The sequence below is a fragment of the Pomacea canaliculata genome, linkage group LG3 (assembly GCF_003073045.1).
Source record: "Pomacea canaliculata isolate SZHN2017 linkage group LG3, ASM307304v1, whole genome shotgun sequence".
Lineage (NCBI taxonomy): Eukaryota > Metazoa > Mollusca > Gastropoda > Architaenioglossa > Ampullariidae > Pomacea > Pomacea canaliculata.
Genome location: NC_037592.1, coordinates 15555042 through 15579868, shown reverse-complemented (window position 1 = coordinate 15579868; position 24827 = coordinate 15555042). Strand labels below are relative to the sequence as shown.

The 24827-nt window shown below is 44.7% G+C and overlaps 1 long non-coding RNA gene across 1 annotated transcript; it reads left to right on the top strand.

The window, feature by feature from the left end:
- Positions 1-10521: 10521 nt before the first annotated feature.
- LOC112560786 lies at positions 10522-17703 on the top strand. The gene is made up of 2 exons (XR_003098584.1): positions 10522-11080; positions 16992-17703. It is a non-coding gene; the product is annotated as an uncharacterized LOC112560786 (long non-coding RNA).
- The last annotated feature ends 7124 nt before the right edge of the window (positions 17704-24827 follow it).

The window sequence follows — 24827 nt, the reverse complement described above, 5'->3', positions numbered from 1 at the left end:
AAGGACACTGTAATGGATGGAATAAAGATAGACATGGCCATGCAGCCCCTCCCTGGTCTGAATCCAGGAAAGGTCTATCGACTCTTCTAAACAAAGAAAGAATAGTTCTACGAGCTGTGTTTCGATAGCATGCCAGCCTCCGCGCTGCAATCAATGGACATAGTTTGCTGTTCAAACACTCCAAGGCCACACGCCGACGTTGTCAGCCAAGCCACAAAAAGATGGAGAGGGGGAGAAAAGAAAAAAAAAATAACAGGGATGTTTGCACTGGACCACCGAGCAGCCACATTATTAGTTGATGCACTGCGCCCCACCACATGCAAGAACACGTAGGGCGGGGCCGTCATGTGACGATCACGTGACCTGGTCCTACAGCTGTGACGTTCGTCCGCGAAACAGATTCTAACCTTATCGATGACTATTGACACTGCTCGCTGGAAGCAGACGACACTGACAATTTTTTTGATTAATCCGCATTATTTGAAGACCTGCTTATTGGTGAAGTGGTTTTTTTTTAAAGATACGAGCATCCAAATATGTCCACCGCAGCAATCAAGTTGTCGTTGGGGGAAGGAAGGGATATAAGCATTTATTTGTCATACAATGACATATCTTCAAAACAATCTTAATTAAATTTTCTTTGACCAATCGTACACTGTGGATTAATTTTTGAAAAGTTGCTGTCCACAGACGGAGTTAAACTGGAAGAAGCGCATCTTTGGTGTCATTTCTTTTAGTCACACGACCGATCGTGCGTCCATACTGTAGAGTCTAGTGGTCAACAGTGAAATTCTTCTACAATATACAGCAGTACCATAGAAAAGTCTGCCGTCTGACCACACACTAACCCCCCACGGGTATGTGAGGTCAAATGCTACGAAAGCACTGCGTTGTTTTTAACTTGTCCATACCGATGGCTGGGCTGATGGTCGGTCGGGTGTACGTGGGTGTGGGGAAGAGTACGAGTGTATAGCGTGAGTGGGATGCCCGTTTGGTGACAGGGTCGGGTGCAGGCCAGACATCTTTGTACAGCCTACGCAGGGTAGAGCCAGGGCATCACTGCACACGTGACTGCCTCAGCCACGCACCAGCACCGCCATCATCGATCACGCTTTGACCTCGTGCGCCAAGGAGGTGTGGGAGGAGGGTTCAGTTCCCCTGTCACGTGACTCTCTCTCTGTGAGAGGGTCCATTTAATCCATGCATTAAAAATAGTATGTGGTCGTACACTCGTACGTTGTGTGTAAAGCGCTTTGTACACAGTTTTGGTCTTGGAAAAAGGCGATATAGCTGTGTTGTATTATACATTATGTTTTATATGTAGTATCTGGTTATGTATCTGTATATAAATAACATCATATAATGTTCCTGTATCTCTCTTTTATGTATAATTGTTTTCATGTGTGCGTTCAAGTGTGCACAAACGTGTGCCTAGTCATCCTCCTATGCATGACGAAACCTTTGGTTCATCTGTACCAAGAGAGAGAGAGTGAATACAGTTGTATCATAAACATTTGTTATCGGTATAAGCATGGAAACTGAATTAGGGAATGATTAATTTTATTTATTGCTTAGTTTGTAATTATATTTTGGTAATATTGTCTTGTAAGACATACAGAGAGAGGGTAAGCGGCGGTACGCTCCCTGAAGGCCAGAAAAACTCTCTCTCACCCTCACGCGCGCAGATCACACCGTGCCAGCATCATGGATGTGAATGTTTTGAGATAATAGGATGTTTACATGTCGGTACCCCCTAGCCCAGAAATTCTATACTCTGTACTCTGAAGTAACAACAACAAATGATCTTAGTGTTTTTCCTCTGTACTCGCTAACACGTGGGTAGGTTGTGTACGTCACACGCGCACCCTGCACACACACACATTATTTACTTCCACCTTCCCTTTGCATGCGTTTTTTCTCATTTGTTTTTTCTGTTTCACGCTGACGAAGACTGAACTTTCCTTGGCGGATGTTGTTAGTGCGGCAGTGGCGTAGGAAGATGTTCAGCGTTGGGGGGGCAAACTCCCTGTTGACAGTGAACGGCGTTCGCACTCGCACATTACGTAAAAAAGGATGGGGGGGGGGTACTGCACGCACGCACGTACACAGTGGTAGCATCACAACACGCTGCTTTATTGTTAAAAGGCAAAGCAGCATTAAATAAGAAAAAACAAATTAAAGAATGATTCCCCGGCTACCAAATATTATACCTAAAAAAGAAAACACCAAACCCCCGTGACAGCAACGATCAACATTCCAGCTCTGCACATATACACCAGCGCGCACACACCTATGCACACATGCGCGCATGCACAGGCCACGCAGACACACTCGGTCACACACCGTACACGTCTGCATACTGGCCAGGGTAGCCATCGGGTGGAAAAACAAAGGTAAAGATTAATTAAGCCTACTCACCCAACGGCTCGTGACACGTACGCTTTGTTCTATCTCACAACAAACGCGGGGAAAATACGCTGGTTGCTGGAACCCTCTTCTAGACACCACGCCAGTTCCAGCGACAGTACACAGCACGTGACAAACCCCGACTACTCCCAGAGACGGGCACAGGTCTCTCCACCACCGCAAAAACTCCTCTTCCACCCCGCCGTCTTCCCAGTCCACATATACCTGTGTGGCAGGTTTCTATAGGCTCTTTCCCTACCCACAGGGCCCAGCGTCCGCGAGATAATACACGTTACAAAGAGGCACAGCCCTATACCTGAACTCGGTGTCCGCACACCGTGGGAAAATAGCTCCATCCACCCCAAAGAGAACCAAAGAGACCAGAGAGGAAGGGACGCAAGGCTACCGTATAATTAAGGGCCATAAACTGGCCAGACCACCGTGGCCAGGGGACAAAACTAGGGTGGGAATGGCCGCAGGGCCATCCCCTTCCTCGCTACCCGACGGTGCTGAGCCAGCGATGCGACACGTTCTATGGCCATCTACCAAAACACGGACACATATATACAAACCAAACAGTATAACACAGATAACTTATGTTGAGTACCAGCCACAGTCGTTGATGATAAAAGAGTGCCCTTGTGTAGTTTTAGAAATGTTACTTATGCACTTCCCCTGAGTCGTAGATTGCAATAATACCAGTCTCTATGTCTCTAAAGAAAACTACCAATATAGGGACTCGAAGTCTTTGCCTTACTAAGATGGAAGTCCTCGTGCTTCGCTAGCTTTTCACAAAATGTAAGGGTGCCTGTCTGATTGGCAAGACTCACTGGGGTATTGGTATGCAACTAATTCGTTACTGGCTTTCTGTGTTCCCGATGGCCAGTGCGGCCCCTTTGGTTGTAAGCGATAGCAGATAATTTTAGGGTGACAGCGAGTGGGTGGGGGATGTTTTGTGTTGGTCAAACGAAAACCGCCAAAGAAAAGGCGTCGCATTATGGGGGAGGGGGGAGGGAGACCACACTCGATGTACCGATGTACTGTCCGGCTGCTTTCTTCGCTCAGGCTTCAACACAGCCTGCAATTAGCATGGCAAACAATACCAACGGACTGTCCCCGATCTGATCGTCAGAGGTGTTAGAGCCTCCACTTGCCTCAGGGCCCGCTTTTGTGACGGTGATGACCGTCTCCTGTCTACGTTCCCCTACCTTTCTTCAGTTCTTTGCTCTTTGTGAGGAATTACGTCTCAAATATTGGGGGGGCAAAAGGATATTCCTGCCCCCCCTGTATTTTCCTTGGGGGGGCGGCTGCCCCCGCTGCCCCCCTGGTTCCTACGCCACTGTGCGGTCACGTGAGTGCAGCTGTCCGGCACCACCAGCTGCACGCATCTTGCACTCCGTGATCCTGTGACGTCTGCGCGAGCTTTGGCAGGTCGTGTGCGTCACAGAAGTTCGTAATCAGCTATAATGGTGTGCATGCCGGCTCAGAGTGGGGAACAAATACGTTGTACTCACCCACACAGCCTTTCAACTGCAATACATCATTAAACATGACCTTTTGACCCTGTCAGAGTGCACGTATCCTATCCGCTCCTTGGTTTATATTGCAGGCGGGTCGCGCAACCTTTGGTCGGGTGGTCAGTGGGAGTCTCGACTTATATGGCGATGTGCACCTCGTGATAATGTAATTGGAAGTCAAATGACATTGAATGGAGGTTTCGGCTGTATACGGTTGTACACTCGAACTCAAAAAAGAGAAATTTTCCACGATTAGGTTTCGCTTATAACAAACAAAACTATTTGCCGTGAAATGCTAAAAATTCTTCTTGATTTCTATCAGATATAGGCAACAAAAAGTCCCCTCTAAGTTGTCTGAATGCAAATATTTTAAGGGCTTGACATTGAAGACATACTGTGAGGTCGTGAAGCTGAGTCTCTGTAGCCAACAGGAAGACAAAGTGGACGTCACATGTGACACACGCTCACAGACTTATCAGTCCCATCCATTACACCTATCTAACTTAACTGTAGTACCGGTCCCGGTACTTCTTATTTCTTAAAAGTTGTAGGCGGGATTTTTTTTGTTTGTATGCCCCGGCTGAAAAACAAGAAAACGCATCAAATTGTCTTCTGCATCTCTCATCTTTGACATTTCTCTCTGCTCTCTCATCTCTGCCGCAATCCACCAACACAGACCGCAGATCGCACACAGGTCTCCACCAGCCACCACTTCCCAACATCCACATCCTTTCCTTCCGCACAGACACAAAGCCAGTAACATCTACGTGACACCAACATAGGCATATAGATATCTCTGACCGTTATGTTAATGTAGTGGTGCTGTAAAGTCAAGATAGCAATAACTCTTTGGCTCTCAATACATCATTTACAGCTCAAGTTTTTGTTGTTTTTTTTAAAAAAAAAAGGTTGTGCTTTATCAACCCAGTCGATAGATGTTTGCAGAAAACGGCGACTGCTTGAGCAAACAATTAAATCAATTGACAAAACCTGTTGACCAGGGATATCCATTGTTTACACTGCAGATAACGAGAACAAAAATAAACGTTTTCACTGCTAAATGTGTGCTTACCAGTTGATAAATGCTAAAAATACTCATGTTAAGAAGCTTTTTCTTTCATGTTGGCGGATTTTTAAGTTCCGTAATTGTTTATGAGACCTTGAGATTAACATTTATTGGCTAAATTTTATTAAGTCCACATTTTCTTGTGTCTTCCACAAACTCAACAAATATTATAATTTAGGGCGAGCACGGGCGTACTCAACCTCGGGTGACCAAAACACTCAGTACGCCGACAAAAAATATCGGAATGACGATGAATAATGAAAATGCTTGTAAAAACAATCATTAATTAGGTTTGAGCGAGACTGAAATAATGCATCACAAATTTTGTAAGAAATTGTTCAATTTATTTATTTATTTTTCACAGTGGATCTGACTCGGTTTACTACAGTGGGTCTTAAAATCAGCCGACTATCTGTGCATGCACACCCACGAACACATCATCTCCTCCTCCCATCAGTCTATCCATCAGCCAAGCGGGAATCCTGACATTTCCTGGCCAGCCAGTCTATCTCTCGAGCGAGCACTAGGCGGCAGGTTTGGTAGGTACACAGCAAAGTCTATATATACATAACCACAGGACACGCCGCGCGAGGTCTTCCGGGGCATTCCGCTCCCTCCTTCCCTCGTATAGAGTTCAAAGGTTATTGCAGGAGGCGCGCTGCCCGACACACAGTCAGCCCCGAACTGAGGGCCGCCTCGCGTCCTGCGTCAGACGTGCACCTCGCGTGCAGCGCACGTGCAAGTCTGCTGGTCTGTGGGTGGCGTGACGTCGTCAGGATGAGTCTTGCTGCTGCACAGCGCTGCACGAGCCAGCCCGGAACCTCGCGATAGTTAGTCAAGGGAATGTGCCAAAGCAACGGATATCTGAAGGAAATTAATAAATTAATTAATATGCAAAAGAAAGAAATCCCTTGTAATGCTATCGTCACATTCATTCACCACCAGCGATATCAGTCTCAACATCCTCATCATTAAAATCCTCATCATCATGCAATGGATCTTTATCAGCCGTTACTGTCGCTAGCGGGGAACCAAACAAAGGATTCGACTGAAGTGGTTGATCGTGACAAGTATTTTTTTTTCTGCGAGGGTTCATACGTCCACCTGTCAACAAGTTTATTTTGAAAATCACACGCGGACGGGTTTGGGAATGTGGATATATATACGAGAGACACCGCATCTACATGCATGATCACCACGTGGCTGCTCAATGGTTCACCATTCGTAGGGTGAGGTGAGAGGTGGCAGGTGGGTGTCTTCGATCAGCCAATGAAAATCAAGGAGAGGGGGTTGTCCACAGTCCTTCATGGTTGAAGGGCGACCACGTGCAATAACCGTGAACACACGATGTCGATCTATGTTGCGGCCTTATACTCCTTGAGGAGTAACAAGGACTCTAAATACTCGACGAATGCTATGAATGTCCGTGACTGAAATGTTTTGCGCCCAAGAGCTTGTTAGAAATATTTGTCCATACCTCGATACGGTCGACAGAGCACGTTTCTTTTTTTTAGAAACAGGTGATCTAGTGGAGGTGAAAGGTCGTAGCTAAAGCAAGTTATTTGTTAACGAGGAAGCAAGGTTTTCTTTCGACAGTTTTATTATTTCCTGATTCATCACCCAACAGTGGGCCAAGAATGAAAACAAAATAATGAGATAACTGTCAAACTGTCCTGCTGTTAAAAAAAAGTCTTGTGGTCAACTTGTTGTCTCCTTTTTTTATACTCTTAATGAGAGAGAGAGTAAACAGCAAGTTTAAATGGGAAAAAAAATTAGAAAAAATCCAAGCGATGTAAATAATAATAATAACAAAGTGTTTGTATGTGTGTGAGAGAAAGAGAGGGGGAGGGGAACCTCGTGATTTTGAGCGACAATGGTAGCTTGGTAACGTCCGGCAGTCGGAGTAGGTGAAGGATCGAACCACGACACGCAATGTCTTTGTGTGGTGGGCGCGGGGACAAGGAAGGTAAGTACCTCGGGTGGCCCCACGACTGTCACAAACACGCCTTTGTGTAGGTCACGTGATACGGTCAGAGGCGTAGAAAGTTCGGTTTGTGTGGGGCAAACTCCATGCTGACTGTGAACAACATTCACACTCGTACATAACAATAAAAGGTGCGTGAATGCAGCCACGCGCGCACACACACAGAAACACGTACACGGTGACAGCATCACAACATGTACTACTGCTTTCAGAGTTAACAACAAGAAGAAAAACAAGATATTTTCCTCCCATCAGAATCTATTTTGAGGGGGGCGGCTGTACCCTTGACCCCCTGGTTTCTACGCCCCTGACGAGGGCGGTGGGAGTGGCACTGCTGGTGATGACAAATCAATACAAGTTTCCAGTGGAAAAGAAAATTGATAATCAATCATCGAGTTTGAACTTCGTCGGTCCATGGCATCACATGTCGACGTCGCAGTCAGCTGTTGTAGAATCGTCGATCGCCAGCCTCCTTGGTCGCCTTTCGAATGATATTATGGCAGCTCACTACTATCTCATTGGTCGCTGCGCAGGTGAGAGACGTGTCTTACCTGGCCGGCGTGAGTTTGACTAACTAACGAAATTCCCCGAAACAAATTCTCAGGGATGTTGGTATAGTCAGATCACACGTCAGACCGTCCAGCGTGCACTTCCACACGCCGGTGAACGGACAGAACTGGTGACTGACGTGGACGGTAGTGCAAGCGCACTGTGGGTTACGGTTACCATGGCAACTTCAGGAACTAATGTGAGATAAGGCGGAAGTCCCCTCATGCCACTCTCACCTAGGTGAAGTAAACTGTGTGTGAGAGAGAGATCGAACGAGAGAAAACGCGGGACTTCCCTCACTCGTCACCCGCCAGGTATTCCGCGGTCCCGGTGGCGCAGCGGTTAGCACCTATCACAGCGATAGGTTGACTGTCCTGGGTTCACCTCTCGTCTCGGACACGCTGTTATTTCTCTGCATGTGGCATCTGTTTACCGTGATATAGTCTCAGTTGCAGGCTAGGTGTAAACACACTTGCCACCCCACCCAACCACCACCCCACCCAGGCATCCCACAATGCACTAGTGACGTCTACACTGACTGGCCGAGGTTTGATCATCGCGATGTGTCGTTAGCATCGTTTCCGCCATAAAGCGCCAAGGTCTGCGGCAAGGTTGCGGGCGGAGGTCACGTCAGCTGCTGCTGCACGCGCGCACTGCGTGCTCTGGACGACCTCGACCCGCGCGTGGCGCTGCCCCTGACGCTTAACCGAGAAAAGATCTGACGCCAGTTGGTGTTGTCTTTCAGCGTGGATACCGCATACACAGGTAGTCGTTACAGCTGTGGTCGTGACATGTCAGTCAGTAACGACTGTAAGACAAGGTTTTATTGGGAGACCGACATTTTGTTGTTGTTATCATCGGTCTGTGTGTAACCCTGACCGCTTGAAGTTAATACGTCACTAGGAAGCTGCTGCAGATGGGGTTGGGGACTAGAGGTAGGGGCAGGGACAGGTGTGTATGACTTCAAGAAACAAAGAGATTGAAAGGTAAACAAGGGGCAGGGTTGTCACGTAAAACCCTGGGTAGGAGGGTTTCAAAATGGCAGAGCTGCCAGCACGTGTGAAGTTTTAAAAGAAATGTAAAACTTTCTGTAGCGTCCAGGTGAGACAAGAGTAGGAGGGAGACGACAGGATGGGTGTACAGTGCTGCTGTCAGTGAAGGAGTTCGGTTGTCTGAGAAGTCATCAGAAGTGACAATACACGATGACAGACAGCATTGTGTGTGTGTGCGCGCTTGAGGAGGAAATCCCTCTTATCTTTGCAATGAAAGCTTATCTTTGTGAACGTCGACATTTTTTTTTTACACCTGCACACCTGTACACAACAGCAATGCTGAAAGCAACAAGTTTAGAACATGCTCAACTCGTTGCACATGTTTCTAAAACGTAAAACTGTTCTAAAAAAAAAAAAAAATTAAATAAAATAAAAAAAAAACCCAACAAAAACAAAACAAAAAAATATTCGAAATGTTTTTCGAAAATTGCTCCTATGTCATTTAGATACATTGCCAAGTCTCATACGAACGATTTTGACGAGAACAGAAGTCTGGCTTGAACAGTTTTATCATTTGAACTTATTTACAACAGCTGAAGCTTAAAAAGTTCTAAAAATGTATAAGAGGTTTATAGAAACTGATTACCTTACATATTTAAAGCTTATTAGAGTTTAAAATTAGAAATGCGATTTGTTCAACACCAGGCTCACTTCTATAATCATCCTGTTGCTTGTTTCACCGACTTTCAACGCTGCTCAACCGTGAACGCCCTTTGTCGCTGACCTGCTTTTGAGATAAACTTCTTCCTCGACGAGGGTCAGGTGTGCAGGTGACTGTTTACCTAGTGCACAGGTCAGCTCCGGGTCGCTTTTAAAACAGATCTGTGTCTCCACTGGTAACCCTCCCAAACCCGCCGCCATGAGTCACGTGACAACAGCGAAGACACGCGAAAAAGTTCTCTTGTAAATCATCTAGCATCGTGGAATTCTTCCCTCCCTCACTCCCAAAATCATCACACCTCAACTAGGAACTTTCAGCATATTTTCACCCGCATCCATAATCATCGTACAAAAAGATTCTCCTGTCCTCCCTACAAAAGAAATGTTTATATACAAAGTATAAACTGATACATTGTTGCTGGATGTTGGTCAACTTTGAATGTCGAAATGTCCGTTATCTGTGCTTTACAGTCATCGGCTTTGTCTCTCACGCACTCATTTACCACATTGCATGGTGAACTGTGACCTCTCCTTTCTCCCTCCCCATTTCCCCATGTAGTTCCCAGTTCCCCTACTCGCAACCTCCTCCAACTACCCCCATGGGTCAGATGAGAATGATGCACATTTTCAACACAATTTCCTTGACCTTTTGGGGTGGGCTAATAGATGTAAACATGTTCAGGAAACTTTCGCCCCTCTACCCTTCAGCTACCCCTCTACCCCTCCACCTTCTTGTCCCTGTGCGTTTGCTTGTGTGTTTCTGAGCATAGATATCACAAGATACTTCGACATATATTGAGATAATAATGGATTCATTATGAGACAGGAAGAGGGTTGGAAGGAGAAAGTTTGATTTCTTTCTTCTCTCTCACCATCCCGCTCTCAGCATCAATTAACCGCATAAAGAATTAACAAAGTATGATTGACAACTGAAAGTGGACTATATAATAATTCCTTGAACTGTTGTGCGGCATCTGTGAACAAGTCTACTTAATATTAAATGAAACAATACATACAGAGTTTGTTTGCATCCTAGTGGGTCTTGTTTAGAAGTCCGCGAGTTAGAACAGATACAAGAATGCAAGTAAATAAGTACTGACATCAATACAAGAAACTGTGACAACGGAATAACAACACCCACCAGCAAGTGTAAACAAACAAGTAGGTACCGCAGTTGTGCCCCTCCTCCCCTTTGAGGGCAGAGTGCGTTTGTTATTCATTACACGTGTCCAACATGCTTCGCGGGAATGCACAAATATTATTGTATTGCCGGCGGGGATTGTTATATTCACTTGCGTCAGGAAACATGGAGTTTGAGAGGAGGATTGTGTTCCTAAATAAAGCATCAAAACATTTGTTGGAGGGATAACTTTTTAAAGAAGATTATTTGCCTCCGGTTATTAAATCTTTAAAGAAGAATGACCGTTGATCACCTCCCAGTGGAGCATGGGCCGCAACTACACTCTGACCTATGACCTATGTGTCGTGGGGTAATGAACCCTGAATAGTCGAGTGGGGGATGTGAGGACTGGAAGTCACTTCAGTGTGAATTACTCACTCTGTCAAGTATATATATATACACTCCTCACACATGCACGCACATGCTCACCCAGGACCGAACACTGTGCCAGAACTAGGATGAGAACACTTATGCCGACAAAGCGCTTTGTTCTCTACCTGTTCCTACTGAAACGTGTGTCTGTGTGTTGGGGTAGGACTGACATTCCAGTCAGTCTGGTACCTAGGATTTATCATCTCCTCCTTGGAGAATATGTTCATGCAGCCTGCGTGAACAAGGGGAACACAGGAAGATGACAGATTTATTGATGTGTCAACCATGCTAAAGGTGAATACTGATTGGATTTTGTAAGGTAGCTTGAAAAAGAGTTTGGGGGCTTAGAACTGATCCTCATTCCTCAGTGGCGTAGGAAGATGCTCGGCTTTCAATTCATGCTGACAGTGAACGAAGTTCTCATTCTCGCCTCTTCACTCCTCAGCTGAGGGCGCGACTGCTCCCTTGACCTCAGTTGCCCTCGGTTCCTACGCCACTGATCTTAGGTGAGGTCAGGGTGATGGTTGCCTTCGTGTATTCCCCTTATCTTCATGTGGTGTGAAAATATATGTACATACATGGTGTGTAATATAGAGCAGGCCTGACTTGAGGCGGGAGTTGCAGGTGTGTGTGGAGGGATGCTGTATCCATGCCCGCGGTTGTGAAGGGGGGGGGGGGCGGCATTGGTCAATCGAATTGTACTCACATTATAATTTACTGATAAAATAATGTACGATTACAAGGGGCCAAGAAAGGTCGTCTGCCCCGGGGGCACGTGCTGGCTCTCGGCGGCCGAAGTCCAGAGAGTAAGGTGCAGGGCTTCTGCTAATGCTGAATTCTTTGGGTTCCCAGGGACCCCTTTTTCAGATTTTTAAGGGGTCCCTGTTATTTGCCCAAATTTGAAGGGGTCCCCATTGACGAAAATTGAAGGGGTCCTCCGAACTTTTAATGCGTACTGTACGCAATTTTTTGCGTAAGCAGAAGCCCTGAGGTGTGTATTGAATTGCAATCCAGTGAGTGAGACTGAGTGGAGAATAGAGGGTGAAGTTTTTATTTATAGTAATTACACTTGTCCTTGTTTATGGACGCGCGATTGAGCTTTGTTTATCCGCCTCTGACTCAAAGCATTCAGCGTGACAACAGCCCTTGATGTCTACGTGATGGAGCACACGGCCGCACGCACACGCACCAAACGTGTCTCGGCAAACGGCGGGTCCTCCGGTCGACGTCACCGTCGCAGCCTGTTGCTGCTTGTTGGACCGACATCCAACAGCCAGCCAGAAATCGTTCATTTCGTTATGACATAATATTATATTAACACTGTAACGCTGTCACAACAGGTTCATGACAAACCTCTTAAATCCCGATGGACTATGGAATCGCAGTTTTTTCAAAGTTGAAATGAATACACATCTATGGGCTCACCGTGTACGTGGGGTGGGTCTAGCAACACCTTCTTCGCCGTTTTGACCTTCACTGATAAATCAGGTAGACTGGGTGGACGGGGAATTTGCTTACACGACACACGGCTCGTAAGTCGGGCGCTAACCACTGCGCCACCGTGGTTGCATTCAGGTGAAGGATTTTCTCCTTTCTTCACTCCTCCTACACCCAGTAAAATAATGGCTGCTACATGAGATAAAAATACCTGCAGTCTTTATAGCAGTCCTCTCTCTCACACACACACATATAAATAATACGCCCGTGATTTATTGCATGGGCGGTGCACGTGGTCATATCCAGCATCATCGCTGTTCTTTATTCGTCAAGTGGGTCTTGTTACGAAATTAATTTTTGTGTGTGCATGAAATCTGTTTAGCTGTTGCAAAAGTCAGTTTTTCTTCGACAAATATCTTTTTTTTTTTAATTGGTATAATTTTTCTCATTTTTGTTTTCTTTTTAAATAAATGAGAAAGTTCTTCCCTTTTAAAGCCGGTGTCAGGCTGTTAAGCACAGGGAAGAGATTTGGACGCTGTGATAAGGAGATTAAGTTTTTTCGACTGTAGTTTTTAGGAGATACGAACCCCAGCCTTCACATCTCCAGCAGCGTTGTAACTGCATCGCTGCCTCGTTTTTCTCTAAATTCTCGGAATTACGATCGCATTGCTCAGCGGGAGGAGCTGGAAGCGCTGGCCGTGTAGTGACGCAGGGCCGCTCTGTCATCACCAGCAAGGCCGCCAACAGGTCTCCTTATTCACACTGGAGGGTGGAGACGGGGGTGTCATGTTAGAGAGGCGAGAGACGGTGGGAAGGGGGACTGCTCGAAAAACAAACGGGTTAACGATCGCAGATTGGGTGATATATAAGGCAAGCGGCCTCAGATACAAAGCACTATAGTCTCAGTTGCCTGGAAACCTGGACTGCAGCTGTCGTGTGGTGTGCAGGAGGCGCACACAGGTGAAGGCAGGGAGGAGGATGTGAGTTGGGGGAAAAGTCTTCTTGCCCCAGTTGTCGCAAAGAGTCCGGCCACAGTCACGACAGAGGGAGGGGAGTGTTCGAGAGTCCGGCCACAGTCACAACACGGTGTATATGTGTGTGTGGGAGGAGTACTACTCTGGTCACATTCACGACATGCAGGGAGGGGGAAAGGTGTCGAGGCCTTCTCGGGTTTTTTGTTTTTTTTCATTTTTTAAAGTGGAGAGGTCTCTTGGGTACAGCTCACTATTTACTAGACTGTTAATGCTTGTTTTTCCCTGCGGCCTGTTTAGACCGTCCATGAGGTCCTCACAAGCTATGGATGGAGAGTCTTGGACATGAGAACGAGAAGCTGATCTGACGCATCCTAGCAAAGTTGAGGGGGTGGTGGAGCGGAATGGTGGAGGTGGAGATAACCGACGTGCGCTTACGTCACTACTCAGGGGAGGGTCTTGATAGAGACAACGACTGCCTTGTGAACTGCGTTTGCTCTTTTGCCTGACGTCAGTTATTAGAGAAAAAGAAAAAAAAAACGAAAGAGAAAATGTAGTGGGGTAGGGGTGGGTTCAGATGTGAAATAAACTATTGACTCACTGTTTTGGACCGACCAACGGACAAACAAACAGACAGACGGGCATTGGGAAGGACAGACAGGCAGAGGGACTAACAAAAATGCAGTCTGATGTTCAGTTTTCTCAGTGTTCCCTTCTGTCATCTGGAGGAGAAAAGCCTGTTTATTGTAGAAGACAGAACTGACTCACAGGAGAAAATCGCGTGTATCGTTGAAGCATGTGTGAAATGTAAGAACGCCCTATAGAGAGTAAGACACATGGCAAGGAGAAAATAAATAAGGCGAATAAAAAAAGAATCGTATAGGCTATAGTCGACAGTGCACAAAAGCTTGCGACAATAACCGTGTGAAAGGCTGTGCCACATGTGGACAGGCGAGATGGTCAGAAGGAGGCTGACAGTCTGTTGGAGAGGAGACAGCGACAGTAACGAGGGCAAGCGGCAATACGTTGACTCAAACATCCTAGTTCTGCAGTTTTATTTCTTTTAAAGATGAAAACAGCTGTTATGATGTCACAAGATTGTTTCAGAGACATGCTTGATAGCAAGGTGTGGGTGTGTACGTGTGGGTGTGTCGGGGAAGCAGGGTGGAGGGGATGTGACTCGGTAACTCAAGGACACTGGAACTGCCTGGGAAGCGGTTGGCTGACAAATGTGACATGCCGTGAAACAATGCGGTGACTGAGTTTCTCGAAATAGATTTCTGAGTGCCATCAACGAGTCGTGAACTCTTGGTTCACGAAGGTCAGCCAAGCGGACCGTTGCGACATGGTCAGCAGTTCAAGACTCGAAAGGGGGAGAGTTGGGGAGCGGGAGGAGGAATTGTCAGGGGCCAGTGGTCAGCAGGGCGAGCAAGCAGCCCCTCCTTCACAAAAAAAAATAAAAAAAAAAATACAGCAAACACAAGGACAGTTGTCACATTAATAAGGCTTACATGACATCAGAGCTGAACTAGATACAACATGCGATAACACCTCGCTCACTGGATAAGAGACCAGATGGCAGTAGGACACAGGGGAAAGCTAAAAGGGCAAATATTGTTTGTATTGTCATGTTGTCATGCTGATAATATCAACATTTTGTTGTTGTGACCAGACAAAGGCAAAAGGGACTCGGGTACTTTTCCTCATCTGCAGAACTAATGCGAGCAATATGACGTCAGAGAAACTGACAGTTGCGTTGATGTCACCTTTAACCTCTTAAAAGGATACATTTAGCTACAGGATACAATAAAATTATTAATGCTTATAATAATAGCCATGATGTTGTTGATTAATAGTGTTTACAGGAATGACCGGGTTAATGTGATCGTCAAAGTGTTTACAGACGTTGCTAAGACACTTGTGTTTTAGTATAGTGGTCATGGTCATCTGATGACTAGTCACGTGTCGACAGCAGGTGTTAATCGACCAGGTTTTCACACGTTAAAAAATCTGTTTCAATCTCTCGTTATTTTCCTATTTTTATTTTAGGTCTATAGCAATTTTCATTTTCAATAAAAAGTGCACAAATTCAATAAAACACTTTATCAGATCCAAACTGATTTTGATTGAAAGTGACTGGACGGCGACAGGTTGGCGTGAGAACTTCACTTGTGTGAGTGGTCCGTCACCCTCCTCAGTATGAGGTCATGTTGAGAGGTCACACTATAGTGTCCATGTTTTACATAATGAGAGAGTGACGTCACACAGCAGACGTTGTACCAGTGACGTGTGTCCAGAGTGAAGCAGTCTAGCATACTCACACTGCTTTCCTAGACCAAGAGGCCCGACATCGTGCATGGTGTAGCCACACTTCTGACTAGTTGTGCAGTTTTCGCTTCCCGACAGTGCCAGGAAAAAACAAACGCTCGGCATCGGGGCCCAAAAATAATGCGACTATGGGGCCCTCGCCAAATAATGGCGTGTAGTTGCGTCGAGAGGTTAAAAGGGCGCCAACCTCGAGTGTGGGGTTGGGGGGTCGAAAGTCGGTTGTTAAACGAAGTCGGTTAGTGTGTCACAGGCGAGCAGCAAAACAGCAAACGGTAGCAAAACGGTTTGCAACGAGCGCCAGCGAGCATATGCACACACGCGCGCGCGCGAACGCACGCACGCACTCACACACACACATACAGATCGTACACCACACACACACACACTGTATCATCTCACCTACGTGTACATGACATGCAATCGCGAGCACAAGCAGTATGCACACAGGTATGCATTCCCTTGGGCGCTCACGTGCATTCGCACCTGCAAACAATCCAGCAGATGCATGCGTGCACACTACTGTGGGGCGAGGGGGGTGGAGCTGCCCACTCTAACAAGAGACCGAGGGGACAAGAATGTGAATGAACGTCGTTCACTGTCAGCATGGAGTTTATCTCCACAACACTGAGCATCTTCCTACGTCACTGAACCGTTGTCAACAGTGCACGTAGTACAGGTGTACAAAAGTACTGTTGACGTGTGTCCACAGCATGTACTACCGTTATCTGCAGTATGTAATACATGTAATACATCTGCAGCATGTATATACTATAATATATACTATCATCTAAAGCATGTACTACTGCTGTCTGTTGTCTTTGATGTATCTTTTAAGTTCTTTCTTTTGTCTATAGCGTATGTTACTTTTGTCGAGAGCTTAAAGTAGTTCAGTTCTTTGCAATTTTTTTATTTATGTAGAGAGCATGTGTGCAGGTGACGTAAGAGTTGTCCAGGTGGGTGTAAACAGGTAAGTAGGTGTGACAACACAGTGTTGCCGGGAGAGAAAGTAGATCAGCAGCAACCTTACAGTTACATCCGGGGTAGTGGCAGACGTCTCGCCCTCACCTTGGGGCAGGGCGACGTCAAACTACAGTCAGTGCGTGACGTCACAAGCCTGCGTCATTGTCCGAATCTATAACATGATTGTCTCCTCCTTCCCGACACGGGTTGTCTTTTCTTTTTTTTTTTTTTTTAACTTTTGGGATAAACACGCTAAATTAAGAATTGATGCACGGTCAGTGACACGCGCATTATCTTTTACGTGCCGAGATAAGTGCAGCAAAATAACAGTTTGTTAGGTGCGAGGAGATGTGTCCGGGTTGTTTACAGCAGTGAAATCCCAGTTCTGCCAAGCGAAGAGGATACAGTATTCCTCCATGATATGTGAAAGTAATGTGTCTAGAAGTGACAGAAAATATTAGCGGTGTTTGTGTGTGTGGTCCTTCATGACATTTTAATTCTTTTAGCAGATGAGATAGACAACACCCAACCGCACACCCACGTCCAAGGAAAGTCATGGTGTGAGATATTGTGATACAAGTTGTGTGTGGTTTCAGCCTCCACAACAACTTCTATGTCGAGACGAGCTGCGACCTTCGTCCCATGCCCCGAGAACCAGATCAGCGTGACCTTGCACGAGAGCTGAGCGAGAACTGGCGACATGATGGACTGGCTTACTTTCATCACAAACCACAGACTCACCCATGACCTCAGAAGCCAGATTTCCCGTGGGTGAGGAATTGTGACGAATCCAGACCTCAAGCTGCACCGAGAACGACTGCTGACAAGGGCACGTTGGAGGACGCGATAACGAAACTGTTTCTCGGCTGCTGCCTTCGTTACAGATAATCCCAAGAAAACTCCCCCACCCCTTAAAAATAAAACAACAAACAAATAAATAAAAAAAATCGAGAGGGAAAGAAAGAGAAAAAAAAAAACAAATGAAAAGAAGAAAAGTTTTCCTCTTTCTACCAGATATTCTGTATCTAAAAATGACACGTCAGGGGAAAACTGTTTGTTAGTCAGTAGGGTTGCGCAATGCCTTTAATATCATTACGCCCTTTCTTCATTGTCTGGTTCTTTTTTCTCAGTCTACAAGAATTGCTTTGACCTTCAAAGGTTACAAAATGTATTGTGTTGCAAAAGCTTTTTCTTATACAATATTACTGAATATAAACTAAGCATTCAATCGTATTTTTTTTATTTGTTCTGTGCTTGGAGACAATTTACTGATTGACAGTGTGCTTCATATAATAAACTTCGGTAATAATAATGTGACAATATCCTCACCACTGAAATTAGACTTTAAAAAAAACCTCTCAAAGTCTCTCTCCTCCTTTCCTTCTCTCTCTCTGGTGCGCGCTTGAGTGCGTGTATTTTTTTCTTGATTACAGTTTACTGTGTGTATGTAAAGAGTTCAATTATAATGCACAGACCTGCGGCTGTATCAGTTATCATACAAAGCCTGATAGTAATTATCAAAGTAAGATGTGTGTGGTGTTGTGTCAGACGTTTTCTCATTTCACAGCTGACCAACCAGACGCTGGCAGCAACTACTCACCGCTCGAGCTAAAAGCCTCTCAGACAAAACTCGTTTTTGCTCGCTTGTCTTTATCTGAACTTTGTGGAATCTGTGTGCTACAGGCTACTCTTGACCTAAAGTAAAAAAAAAAAAATTGCAAGGCAGGTTCTCTCATAGCCTGTATCATGGCCAGTGTCCTCATCGGCGCATGTCTGAGAGGCTGAGCATGCCAAGATGATGCTTCTGAAGGCGGTATGGCGGGAGAGGGCAGTCCTCCATTAATTACACATTAATTACAGTCCTCCTGTAATTACACAGAGCGGTTAGCAGCACATTGCCCAGAAATATTTGTCTGAAATAGCTATTGTTTTAGTCACAGTTTGCACTAGGGTTGAAGATGTCCATTTTAAATTCACAAAGATCCTGCCATATGCTATGGTGTGAGTTGCTGAACTCATGAGACAGGAGAACTTTGAAATTTCCGAAGGTCCAAGGTCCATCTTCTAGACTTTGCGGTGTCCTCCTTCCCACCCACCCCGAGTTGTATCAGGCATTTCCCCTCCAACACTAGGCTTTGTCTCGCTTGTACAGGCGACATCTCCTGAAAGTACCAAAGTACCTGTGCCACAGCTTCTAGGTTAGGCTTTGTTTCTGTCTCGTAGAGATCACCAGAAGTGAGACAAGGTCGTCACAAGAGTATCAGAGTATTTCGGTTATATTCTAGTCTAGCGAAGTGGTGTCAACTGGTTCCACGCAATGACTGTATTAAAAAAAAGATAAAACATGTCTGTGTTTAGGTTTACCTCAATGTCCTTCTTCTGATTAACAGATTTTAATTCTGACAAAGATAGAAAATATGTCAAATGTCAAACCTTTCACGAACAAAGAAAAAACTATAAAGCGGGACAAAGATCAAAGTCCGGGACCAGATAAAAAGTGGCATTTCATTGACGGAAACCTGCAGGAAATCGGTGGTGGAAAGGGGAAGACACGAAGTCTCCCCCGTTTTCCTAAAGTCCGAGAAAAGAGAAAACGCGATGACGCAAGCTGGACGCCGAAGGATTTCCATTTCTAAAAGTGAAACTTCTTGCACTGTCTCAGTCTTCATCCCTTGTAAATCTTCACACACCTAGAAACGATGTGTAGAGTTTCTGACCATAATTAACCCAACGGACCATGGCTATTTACTGAGTAATTTACTCTGCTAATGCGTTAATGAAGAAAGTGACTTAAGCTCTCTATCCGAGCTCTTTCGTGTTAAAAGACAACCTTGCACTGCCATCAAACCATTTTGCCAGTCAGGTAGACATTCATTCATTCTCTTCCTCCTTGATTTGATTGAGTGGTATGTGGGTAGTTAGACCAGATTGAAAACGAGCATTTTACTGTTCGCGTGCACACAGACTCTGAGAGAAAGTCAGGTGAGGCTCTAGCTCCAGACCTGTAGACAGCATGCAAAAGAAAACATGGAATTTTCGAGAAGTTTGCCAGGCGTGCCAAGGAGACTACAGTCTGGGGCATATACACCTTCTGGCTGGTACAGCAGCCTCTCGCCTCCATCCCTGCATCGCTCTACAGCCTGCCGCGCCGCACGTGCCGTGCTGACTACTGCGCAGTCTCAGGTCACAAAAGGTCACTCCGATCAAGAATGTTGAACTCTGGGTTCGGCGAGGGGATGATGCTTGTTGTTTACCACAGCAGAAGTAACACTGTTGTCACGATGTCGGACTGAGATCCCTGAGAGGGACTTGGGTGTGGTCGGGTGGGTGTGATGGATGCCGGTACCACAGACCTCAGCGCTCGTCAGGAAGGGTTAACCGCCAGATGGGTCACACTCAAGGTCGTGTTTTCGTCTCACTTGTAACTGTTCTCCTCCTTCTGGCGCTGTTGTAACGAACTCCTTGCTGCCAGTGCCAATGGACTGTGCAAACTGTGGTAACCACGCCGGTAGTCTGTTGTCCAGCCTCCCGTGAACTCTCAATTTTTTTCAACGTTGTGGCAAGGTCAGCCTTAGGTACGTGCAAACTGTGCACCTACACCGGGCCGCCAGATCCCAGGGGCCGCCACGGCCAATATACATTGAATACAAAAGAGGAGAACTGAATTGTATAGCAACAGAATTCATTCTATTTTTATAGAATTCAATAATATAAATATAAAATGCATTATGTATTATAGAATAAACTGTATAGCTATAGAATGAATGCCATCAGTTAAAAATGCATTTTATAACTAGGGAGAGAAAATTAGAGAAATTTCCCCTCTTGGCACCCCATACGAAATGGCCATTATTTTTTTTTCTCATTATTTTTTTGCCACTGGCCTTCGAGCCGCCCCTTATTGTGGTCCAAGATAAAAGTGTTTCTTCTACATGTGAATCGCATGGCTGACCAAGGAATTCCATTATCGTCTGCTGCTTTCTCCACTAACGACACGCCGGCTCCTTGGTACTAACAGCGACACGACCCGACAAGCTTGAGCGGAACGAGGGAATGTCTGGCTTAAAAAGTCTTCGACAGAAGATAGACCCTGACAATCTCCAGAATCCATTCAACCAAAACATCTATCCTCGACGTTTCTGCACTCATCACATCACCCATCCCCACACACGCTCACGCGCGTGCACGCACAGACCGACTCGGGATGCAAGTTCACGCGCACTTTACTTTCTCGGTCGGGTTCGTTCTGTCGGTTGTTGACACGAACTCCTCGCTTCCTTCCTTCGCCGCTTGTTTATTTTCGCCAGCTCCAAGTTTTCCAGCGGTGGTGCTTGGGATGGACTCGCTAGCAGGCTCGCAAACAAACTCTCGCCAGGGTCACGGCGCCACCAGAGCATGGAAATCTTTGACTGTCAGACAAGCATCTTGACAAGTGTTGTGTTTACTAGCTCTTAGTATGCAAGACTGTAAGTAAAATGTAAAGGTCAACACTGCTGAGAATGAGGAAATGCCTTAGATAGTTACTGGAGAATGATGAGTATGAATCACCGGAATAAGTAAAGTATTGTGGTCAGCGAAAATGCAAAATTGTTTCTTTAACTCTCCATGCTCAAGTTTTAGTAGTATATATATATGTTTGCTCGTGGCTAGTTTGAAAGTCTTCTGGAACTATCCACTGTTTTAGGGAGGAAACTACAATATTTAAAAGTGAAATAAATTTACTATTTGCATACCTTTATTTGTATCTCTTACCTGTTGTAAGAAATGAGTGAACCCAACACTCACATCCGCTGTATACAGATGTGACAGGGGGCTGGTAACCAGAGCTGTCATCAACTCCTCCAGAAAGTCTCACTGAATTTTTAACCATGTATGGTCTTTTTCAATGCATAGTTTGCTTTTCATTTTCTAGTAAGCTACAGCTTCCATGGACTTCATGTCACAGTCCCGAGACTTGTGGTATATGTTCAATGTCCTTCTCAGATGGCTCAAAAAATGTCGTTCTTGGTATGATAATGTGACTGATATAGTTCTGTGAGTTTGATTTGTCACACTCTCCTATGCTTGGGATTGTTTTTGTTTTTTTTTAAACCAGAGAAATCGCTAATATCAACAACCTTAGTTGTGTTTGTTTAAAAGTTTCGCAAAAAGTAATATCAGTTGCTGCATATGCCTGAAAGGATATTAAACAACAACAAAGCCCCTCTCAAACCAAAACAAATATTTCAACTCTCCTTTGAGCCCTGGGATATGGCCTGACACAAAGAAGGGGTAAGAGGGCAGAACAAGAGAGCTGGTAAGTTCTGGTAGGGTGGGCGGGGTACTATAAGACATGCCCTCTGCCTTTAGTTGTCTAAAATGCTCTTAGACTATAAACTGCAGTATTTTATAGAGTACAGTCTCTTGCTCACTACAAACATCCGTGACTCACACACATGCAGTGGTTGTCACAAAGTCGGGCAAGGCCAGCAGGCCAGCCATGGCGAAGGTGGCTGCAGCTCATCGATGAGTCCCGTTCATTCCCTGGCTGCGCTTTTGTCGATGAAACGCTGGCTGGCGATTGGCTGCAAACTTGGTTAATGTATGCAAACAAAACAGTCTCACTCCTCACCAACCTTCGTTCAAGTCATGCACAAGCGTTTGCGCTGCAACCACTGACCGCGTTTTTCCGGAATAAGAAGGGAAAGGATTTTTTAATTTCCCCCTTTTCATTATTTGTTTTGTTAATAGGAATAAAGTGGTGTAAATTGTGTTCGTGAGTATGCTAGCGTGTATATTTACGCGGGCGCGTGTGTGTACAAAATTGAGTGTGAATGTATATATGTATTGTGCGTTTATGAGTGTATAGAGAGAAAGACGGACAGCATTATTGTGATAAGAGCATCATAATGAAAAGAAGGGCTGTTTAAAATGAGCGAAGAATGTGTGTGTGTGAGAGAGAATGAGAGTTTATTATTGTGAAATGACACTGCTGTGAAGATGATAACTCAAGGTGGCGGTGGGTCAATAGAACAGTTGTTAAATAAGAAAGAAGAAATAGAAAGCAAGGAAATGAGAAAATAAAGCGGTTATAATGATAGAAGGTGTAAAACTGAAATGATGATGGTTAATGGTGATGGCTAAGATTGGCAAAGAGATATAAGCAAGGAGAGAGAGAGAGAAAAATAGAATAATTTTAAATGCATGAGATGGGATCATACTGTTAGTGTAATTCTTTTTATATTCCCAATTGTTCTGTAATGCAGCGAAAGAATTGAAGAATCTTGAGTACACTTCTCTCTGTTTGTGTGTGTGTGTGAGAGAGAAATAAAGATATTGAGATTATGTTGCTTCAGTCTTCTCTTTTAGAAGAACGTTTGTTCAGAGCAACAATACAAGGGAGACAAGCGCTATGTGGCGCAAGCAACTCTTGACAGCAAACATTGCTGCACAAAACTTTTACCTAAAATCCTCTCCCCAATGTCCATAAATTTATATATATGAATATATCAACCATAATGAAACGTTGTGCATATTAATCTAAATTAAAAAGCAAAGATTTGTTAGTGTTGGTTTATGTATCAACATATTTTAATGTATAACTAGAAGACTGGTGCCCGAGGGCCGGACTGGACTGGACTTGATACAAAATCACGCGGGCCAGAACATGGCGACTTTGACAGAATCAAGACCTTAAAAAAATTGTTTTATGTCTGGATAAAATGAGAGGGCCGGAAGGGATGTGGCCCGCTGGCCGTAGGTTGTGTCCTCTGGGTCTAGTCTGTTCAGTCCAGTCCATCTCTATCATGACATACAGACTGTTGGTAGTTGATTCGGATAAAAAGTAAAGTTGCAACTCCAGCATCTGCCGCTATATTTATTGTTCAATAACTGACATTTTGCAGAGTTTATATTGAGTAAGAACGTTAAAACAAAAATCTAGACACAGGAAATTTAGTATTTACAAACTCTGCCACGAGGCTACAGCTGAGCCTCAGCGTTAAAGGGAAGCAAGTCCTAACTGACAGGCATGTGCTAGCTTATTTCCCTTGAACACTAATATGGACGTCATTAAAATATTTGTGCTCCTGCTTTATCTCATTTTTCCCAACCCACTCATCAGACATAAAATATAAAATGATATCATATCATGTAATTTACACTTAGAACGTCTATTTATCGTTGATGGCAATAAATATTTACACCACACATCTGCATGCCCAAAGGATTCATGGAAATATCAACTGTAATCGGTTTACTTGTCTATCTTCTCTTTGCGTTTCTTCGTATTTGTAGATATGTGCAATCTGTGAGATTGGGGATGGAGAGCATGAATTTCATTTCGCTTTGTCTGTCTCGCACATCATGCTCTGACATATACACTTTCAAACACACACACAAAGACACAAAGAAGCGAATGAGTGCGAGAATGAATGAGTGGGGGAAGGTGAAGCACTTGTTCACCAGCAGCAGCAGCAGGGCATCCATCAACCTATTCAGGGAGTATTATGAAAACGACAGCAATTTGGCTACATCCCTAAATTAACTTTTGATAAATTGCGAGTGAGAGTAAAGCAAACATATAAAAGAAGGTGAGGCTATACAGACAGAAAAATGAGCCATCAACGAGGACATTGCCCTCCTGTTTGTGTCGTGTAGAAAACCAAATTAGGAGAACTAGTTTTAAAGACCTCCCAGAGCACAAATTTTATTAAATGATACTGTGCATTACAGGAAAGTGAAGATCACATAAACCTCACAATTTAGCTCTTAGTGGCCGTAAGCTCAGTCACCTGCAAGTGGTTCATTGGGACTAGGATGTGGCGTGAAAAGCAGAACATGTCAATCACATGCCCCTCATAGGTGATTTCACTGATCTGACCAGACTAACACCACAAGCCTTCAAGTCCTCCTTTAGTGAAGTGAAGTTTTTAAGAGTAAAACGTTTTCTACACTGTCACTGTTTGTCACAAGAAAGTATTTTCACAACAAAAAATCTACACAGTGGCTGTTTGTAACACTTTGATTTTTTTTTTGTATTTTTTATACACAACCAGATGTTTACTAGCATGACATGGACGTTAACAAGATTTCAGAGGAAACGAACGTTACTTCAATTTTTTGTTGAAAGATGCTCGTTAATTACAGATAACCACAGACTGAATGAAGTACTTGTACTTGTTCTTAATTGATTTTAATTGGTTCTACAGTCTCTGATGACATTGCTACCAGAAGATAATAATAAGCATGTGTCAGAAAAAGAAAATGTCACAATATTTTAAATACCTGATAGGACTGAAACAGGGCTGTGTGCTCAGTCCAACACTCTTCTGGGGTTCTGTTAACATCACATCAGTGGAATATTT